Raw genomic sequence first — 7,370 nt, forward strand, 5'->3', positions numbered from 1 at the left:
ATGAGGGACATTTTAGCAGAGCACTCCCTCTCTCAAGAAACACTGAGAAAGTACTTGATTTCAAGGGGGCGCCAGGATTTGATACTGTCGAAATTGTCTAACAAGGGAGATTTTAGCTTGTGATCAACATAACCTAATAAAGAAAACTCTCTCTTTGAAAATGTTACCATAAAGTGTTTGATTTCAAGTTGACAAAAAAATTACAATCTGAGACCTATTGATCTGAAGTCTATTGCACTTCCTCCTCTGATAGGAACTGTCTGACAGAGAAAAACCATTGAATGAGGGACATTTTAGACTGAGTAACATAACCAAAAAAGGAGCACTCCCTCTCTCAAAATACACTTAGAAAGTACTTGATTTCAAGCGGGTGACAGGATTTGAACTTGAGAAATTGTCTAATAAGGGACAATTTTGCCTGAGTAACATATTCGAAAAAAGAGTCCTCTACCCTCAAAATACTCTTTGAAAGCACTTGATTTAAAGGGGGCATCAGGATTTGAACCTGGGACCTCTTGATCTGCAGTCAAATGCTCTACCACTGAGCTATACCCCCTCTGCTAGAAACTGTCTAAAGGCCGAAAAATTGTCTAATAAGGGACATTATAGCTGGAGATCAACAAAAACTAATGAAGAACACTCTCTCTCTGAAAACATACCCATAAAGTATTTGATTTGAAGATGACAAATATATTACAATCTGAGACCTATTGATCTGAAGTCTGTTGCACTTCCACCTCTGTTAGGAACTGTCTGACAGAGAAAAACCATGTAATGAGGGACATTTTAGCAGAGCACTCCCTCTCTCAAGAAACACTGAGAAAGTACTTGATTTCAAGGGGGGCGCCAGGATTTGATACTGAGAAATTGTCTAACAAGGGAGATTTTAGCTTGTGATCAACATAACCTAATAAAGAAAACTCTCTCTTTGAAAACGTACCCATAAAGTGTTTGATTTCAAGTTGACAAAAAAATTACAATCTGAGACCTATTGAGCTGAAGTCTATTGCACTTCCTCCTCTGATAGGAACTGTCTGACAGAGAAAAACCATTGAATGAGGGACATTTTAGACTGAGTAACATAACCAAAAAAGGAGCACTCCCTCTCTCAAGATACACTTAGAAAGTACTTGATTTCAAGGGGGGCGCCAGGATTTGATACTGAGAAATTGTCTAACAAGGGAGATTTTAGCTTGTGATCAACATAACCTAATAAAGAAAACTCTCTCTTTGAAAATGTACCCATAAAGTGTTTGATTTCAAGTTGACAAAAAAATTACAATCTGAGACCTATTGATCTGAAGTCTATTGCACTTCCTCCTCTGATAGGAACTGTCTGACAGAGAAAAACCATTTGAATGAGGGACATTTTAGACTGAGATCGACAAAAACTAATATAGAACACTCTCTCTCTCTGAAAACATACCCATAAAGTAATTGATTTCTTGATGACAAAAGTATTACAATCTGAGACCTATTGATCTGAAGTCTGTTGCACTTCCACCTCTGTTAGGAACTGTCTGACAGAGAAAAACCATCTAATGAGGGACATTTTAGCAGAGCACTCCCTCTCTCAAGAAACACTGAGAAAGTACTTGATTTCAAGGGGGGCGCCAGGATTTGATACTGAGAAATTGTCTAACAAGGGAGATTTTAGCTTGTGATCAACATAACCTAATAAAGAAAACTCTCTCTTTGAAAACGTACCCATAAAGTGTTTGATTTCAAGTTGACAAAAAAATTACAATCTGAGACCTATTGATCTGAAGTCTATTGCACTTCCTCCTCTGATAGGAACTGTCTGACAGAGAAAAACCATTGAATGAGGGACATTTTAGACTGAGTAACATAACCAAAAAAGGAGCACTCCCTCTCTCAAGATACACTTAGAAAGTACTTGATTTCAAGGGGGGCGCCAGGATTTGATACTGAGAAATTGTCTAACAAGGGAGATTTTAGCTTGTGATCAACATAACCTAATAAAGAAAACTCTCTCTTTGAAAATGTACCCATAAAGTGTTTGATTTCAAGTTGACAAAAAAATTACAATCTGAGACCTATTGATCTGAAGTCTATTGCACTTCCTCCTCTGATAGGAACTGTCTGACAGAGAAAAACCATTGAATGAGGGACATTTTAGACTGAGTAACATAACCAAAAAAGGAGCACTCCCTCTCTCAAAATACACTTAGAAAGTACTTGATTTCAAGGGGGTGACAGGATTTGAACTTGAGAAATTGTCTAATAAGGGACAATTTTGCCTGAGTAACATATTCGAAAAAAGAGTCCTCTACCCTCAAAATACTCTTTGAAAGCACTTGATTTAAAGGGGGCATCAGGATTTGAACCTGGGACCTCTTGATCTGCAGTCAAATGCTCTATCACTGAGCTATACCCCCTCTGCTAGAAACTGTCTAAAGGCGGAAAAATTGTCTAATAAGGGACATTATAGCTGGAGATCAACAAAAACTAATGAAGAACACTCTCTCTCTGAAAACATACCCATAAAGTATTTGATTTGAAGATGACAAATATATTACAATCTGAGACCTATTGATCTGAAGTCTGTTGCACTTCCACCTCTGTTAGGAACTGTCTGACAGAGAAAAACCATCTAATGAGGGACATTTTAGCAGAGCACTCCCTCTCTCAAGAAACACTGAGAAAGTACTTGATTTCAAGGGGGGCGCCAGGATTTGATACTGATAAATTGTCTAACAAGGGAGATTTTAGCTTGTGATCAACATAACCTAATAAAGAAAACTCTCTCTTTGAAAACGTACCCATAAAGTGTTTGATTTCAAGTTGACAAAAAAATTACAATCTGAGACCTATTGATCTGAAGTCTATTGCACTTCCTCCTCTGATAGGAACTGTCTGACAGAGAAAAACCATTGAATGAGGGACATTTTAGACTGAGTAACATAACCAAAAAAGGAGCACTCCCTCTCTCAAAATACACTTAGAAAGTACTTGATTTCAAGCGGGTGACAGGATTTGAACTTGAGAAATTGTCTAATAAGGGACAATTTTGCCTGAGTAACATATTCGAAAAAAGAGTCCTCTACCCTCAAAATACTCTTTGAAAGCACTTGATTTAAAGGGGGCATCAGGATTTGAACCTGGGACCTCTTGATCTGCAGTCAAATGCTCTACCACTGAGCTATACCCCCTCTGCTAGAAACTGTCTAAAGGCGGAAAAATTGTCTAATAAGGGACATTATAGCTGGAGATCAACAAAAACTAATGAAGAACACTCTCTCTCTGAAAACATACCCATAAAGTATTTGATTTGAAGATGACAAATATATTACAATCTGAGACCTATTGATCTGAAGTCTGTTGCACTTCCACCTCTGTTAGGAACTGTCTGACAGAGAAAAACCATCTAATGAGGGACATTTTAGCAGAGCACTCCCTCTCTCAAGAAACACTGAGAAAGTACTTGATTTCAAGGGGGGCGCCAGTATTTGATACTGAGAAATTGTCTAATAAGGGAGATTTTAGCTTGTGATCAACATAACCTAATAAAGAAAACTCTCTCTTTGAAAACGTACCCATAAAGTGTTTGATTTCAAGTTGACAAAAAAATTACAATCTGAGACCTATTGATCTGAAGTCTATTGCACTTCCTACCTCTGATAGGAACTGTCTGACAGAGAAAAACCATTGAATGAGGGACATTTTAGACTGAGTAACATAACCAAAAAAGGAGCACTCCCTCTCTCAAGATACACTTAGAAAGTACTTGATTTCAAGGGGGGCGCCAGGATTTGATACTGAGAAATTGTCTAATAAGGGAGATTTTAGCTTGTGATCAACATAACCTAATAAAGAAAACTCTCTCTTTGAAAAGTACCCTTGAAAGCACTTGATTTAAGGGGGCATCAGATTTGAACCTGGGACCTCTTGATCTGCAGTCAAATGCTCTACCACTGAGCTATACCCCCTCTGCTAGAAACTGTCTAAAGGCGGAAAAATTGTCAAATAAGGGACATAATAGCTGGAGATCAACAAAAACTAATATAGAACACTCTCTCTCTCTGAAAACATACCCATAAAGTATTGATTTCTTGATGACAAATATATTACAATCTGAGACCTATTGATCTGAAGTCTGTTGCACTTCCACCTCTGTTAGGAACTGTCTGACAGAGAAAAACCATCTAATGAGGGACATTTTAGCAGAGCACTCCCTCTCTCAAGATAACACTGAGAAAGTACTTGATTTCAAGGGGGGCGCCAGGATTTGATACTGAGAAATTGTCTAATAAGGGAGATTTTAGCTTGTGATCAACATAACCTAATAAAGAAAAACTCTCTCTTTGAAAACGTACCCATAAAGTGTTTGATTTCAAGTTGACAAAAAAATTACAATCTGAGACCTATTGATCTGAAGTCTATTGCACTTCCTCCTCTGATAGGAACTGTCTGACAGAGAAAAACCATTGAATGAGGGACATTTTAGACTGAGTAACATAACCAAAAAAGGAGCACTCCCTCTCTCAAAATACACTTAGAAAGTACTTGATTTCAAGGGGGTGACAGGATTTGAACTTGAGAAATTGTCTAATAAGGGACAATTTTGCCTGAGTAACATATTCGAAAAAAAGTCCTCTACCCTCAAAATACTCTTTGAAAGCTCTTGATTTTAAGGGGGCATCAGGGTTTGAACCTGGGACCTCTTGATCTGCAGTCAAAGACTCTACCACTGAGCTATACCCCCCCTGCTAGAAACTGTCTAAAGGCGGAAAAATTGTCTAATAAGGGACATAATAGCTGGAGATCGACAAAAACTAATAAAGAAAACTCTCTCTTTGAAAACGTACCCATAAAGTGCTTGATTTCAAGTTGACAAAAAAATTACAATCTGAGACCTATTGATCTGAAGTCTATTGCACTTCCTCCTCTGATAGGAACTGTCTGACAGAGAAAAACCATTGAATGAGGGACATTTTAGACTGAGTAACATAACCAATAAAGGAGCACTCCCTCTCTCAAGATACACTTAGAAAGTACTTGATTTCAAGGGGGGCGCCAGGATTTGACACTGAGAAATTGTCTAATAAGGGACAATTTTCCCTGAGTAACATATTCGAAAAAAGAGTCCTCTACCCTCAAAATACTCTTTGAAAGCACTTGATTTAAAGGGGGCATCAGGATTTGAACCTGGGACCTCTTGATCTGCAGTCAAATGCTCTACCACTGAGCTATACCCCCTCTGCTTGAAACTGTCTAAAGGCCGAAAAATTGTCTAATAAGGGACATTATAGCTGGAGATCAACAAAAACTAATGAAGAACACTCTCTCTGAAAACATACCCATAAAGTATTTGATTTGAAGATGACAAATATATTACAATCTGAGACCTATTGATCTGAAGTCTATTGCACTTCCACCTCTGATAGGAACTGTCTGACAGAGAAAAACCATTGAATGAGGGACATTTTAGACTGAGTAACATAACCAAAAAAGGAGCACTCCCTCTCTCAAAATACACTTAGAAAGTACTTGATTTCAAGGGGGTGACAGGATTTGAACTTGAGAAATTGTCTAATAAGGGACAATTTTGCCTGAGTAACATATTCGAAAAAAGAGTCCTCTACCCTCAAAATACTCTTTGAAAGCACTTGATTTAAAGGGGGCATCAGGATTTGAACCTGGGACCTCTTGATCTGCAGTCAAATGCTCTACCACTGAGCTATACCCCCTCTGCTAGAAACTGTCTAAAGGCGGAAAAATTGTCAAATAAGGGACATAATAGCTGGAGATCGACAAAAACTAATAAAGAACACTCTCTCTCTGAAAACATACCCATAAAGTAATTGATTTCTTGATGACAATAATATTACCATCTGAGACCTATTGATCTGAAGTCTGTTGCACTTCCACCTCTGTTAGGAACTGTCTGACAGAGAAAAACCATCTAATGAGGGACATTTTTGCAGAGCACTCCCTCTCTCAAGAAACACTGAGAAAGTACTTAATTTCAAGGGGGCGCCAGTATTCGATCCTGAGAAATTGTCTAATAAGGGAGATTTTAGCTTGTGATCAACATAACCTAATAAAGAAAACTGTCTCTTTGAAAACATACCCATAAAGTGTTTGATTTCAAGTTGACAAAAAATTACAATCTGAGACCTATTGATCTGAAGTCTATTGCACTTCCACCTCTGATAGGAACTGTCTGACAGAGAAAAAACATTGAATGAGGGACATTTTAGACTGAGTAACATAACCAAAAAAGGAGCACTCCCTCTCTCAAAATACACTTAGAAAGTACTTGATTTCAAGGGGGTGACAGGATTTGAACTTGAGAAATTGTCTAATAAGGGACAATTTTGCCTGAGTAACATATTCGAAAAAAGAGTCCTCTACCCTCAAAATACTCTTTGAAAGCACTTGATTTAAAGGGGGCATCAGGATTTGAACCTGGGACCTCTTGATCTGCAGTCAAATGCTCTACCACTGAGCTATACCCCCTCTGCTAGAAACTGTCTAAAGGCGGAAAAATTGTCAAATAAGGGACATTATAGCTGGAGATCAACAAAAACTAATAAGAACACTCTCTCTCTGAAAACATACCCATAAAGTATTTGATTTCTAAGATGACAAATATATTACAATCTGAGACCTATTGATCTGAAGTCTGTTGCACTTCCACCTCTGTTAGGAACTGTCTGACAGAGAAAAACCATCTAATGAGGGACATTTTAGCAGAGCACTCCCTCTCTCAAGAAACACTGAGAAAGTACTTGATTTCAAGGGGGCGCCAGTATTTGATCCTGAGAAATTGTCTAATAAGGGAGATTTTAGCTTGTGATCAACATAACCTAATAAAGAAAACTCTCTCTTTGAAAACGTACCCATAAAGTGTTTGATTTCAAGTTGACAAAAAAATTACAATCTGAGACCTATTGATCTGAAGTCTATTGCACTTCCACCTCTGATAGGAACTGTCTGACAGAGAAAAAACCATTGAATGAGGGACATTTTAGACTGAGTAACATAACCAAAAAAGGAGCACTCCCTCTCTCAAGATACACTTAGAAAGTACTTGATTTCAAGGGGGTGCCAGGATTTGATACTTGAGAAATTGTCTAATAAGGGACAATTTTGCCTGAGTAACATATTCGAAAAAAGAGTCCTCTACCCTCAAAATACTCTTTGAAAGCACTTGATTTAAAGGGGGCATCAGGATTTGAACCTGGGACCTCTTGATCTGCAGTCAAATGCTCTACCACTGAGCTATACCCCCTCTGCTAGAAACTGTCTAAAGGCGGAAAAATTGTCTAATAAGGGACATTATAGCTGGAGATCAACAAAAACTAATAAAGAACACTCTCTCTTGAAACAGTACCCATAAAGTG

The 7,370-nt window shown here is 38.0% G+C and overlaps 9 non-coding genes across 9 annotated transcripts; all 9 read right to left on the reverse strand.

The window, feature by feature from the left end:
- Positions 1–484: 484 nt before the first annotated feature.
- Positions 485–556, reverse strand: trnac-gca. The gene has a single exon. It is a non-coding gene; the product is annotated as a tRNA-Cys (tRNA).
- A 1,771-nt stretch (positions 557–2,327) lies between these two features.
- On the reverse strand, positions 2,328–2,399 carry trnac-gca. The gene has a single exon. It is a non-coding gene; the product is annotated as a tRNA-Cys (tRNA).
- A 702-nt stretch (positions 2,400–3,101) lies between these two features.
- On the reverse strand, positions 3,102–3,173 carry trnac-gca. Its single transcript has one exon. It is a non-coding gene; the product is annotated as a tRNA-Cys (tRNA).
- Positions 3,174–3,879: 706 nt separating this feature from the next.
- Positions 3,880–3,950, reverse strand: trnac-gca. Its single transcript has one exon. It is a non-coding gene; the product is annotated as a tRNA-Cys (tRNA).
- Positions 3,951–4,654: 704 nt separating this feature from the next.
- Positions 4,655–4,726, reverse strand: trnac-gca. The gene has a single exon. It is a non-coding gene; the product is annotated as a tRNA-Cys (tRNA).
- Positions 4,727–5,148: 422 nt separating this feature from the next.
- Positions 5,149–5,220, reverse strand: trnac-gca. Its single transcript has one exon. It is a non-coding gene; the product is annotated as a tRNA-Cys (tRNA).
- Positions 5,221–5,639: 419 nt separating this feature from the next.
- On the reverse strand, positions 5,640–5,711 carry trnac-gca. The gene has a single exon. It is a non-coding gene; the product is annotated as a tRNA-Cys (tRNA).
- Positions 5,712–6,411: 700 nt separating this feature from the next.
- On the reverse strand, positions 6,412–6,483 carry trnac-gca. The gene has a single exon. It is a non-coding gene; the product is annotated as a tRNA-Cys (tRNA).
- Positions 6,484–7,186: 703 nt separating this feature from the next.
- Positions 7,187–7,258, reverse strand: trnac-gca. Its single transcript has one exon. It is a non-coding gene; the product is annotated as a tRNA-Cys (tRNA).
- Positions 7,259–7,370: the final 112 nt, after the last annotated feature.

The sequence above is a fragment of the Oncorhynchus mykiss genome, chromosome 31 (genome assembly GCF_013265735.2).
Source record: "Oncorhynchus mykiss isolate Arlee chromosome 31, USDA_OmykA_1.1, whole genome shotgun sequence".
Taxonomy (NCBI): Eukaryota; Metazoa; Chordata; class Actinopteri; order Salmoniformes; family Salmonidae; genus Oncorhynchus; species Oncorhynchus mykiss.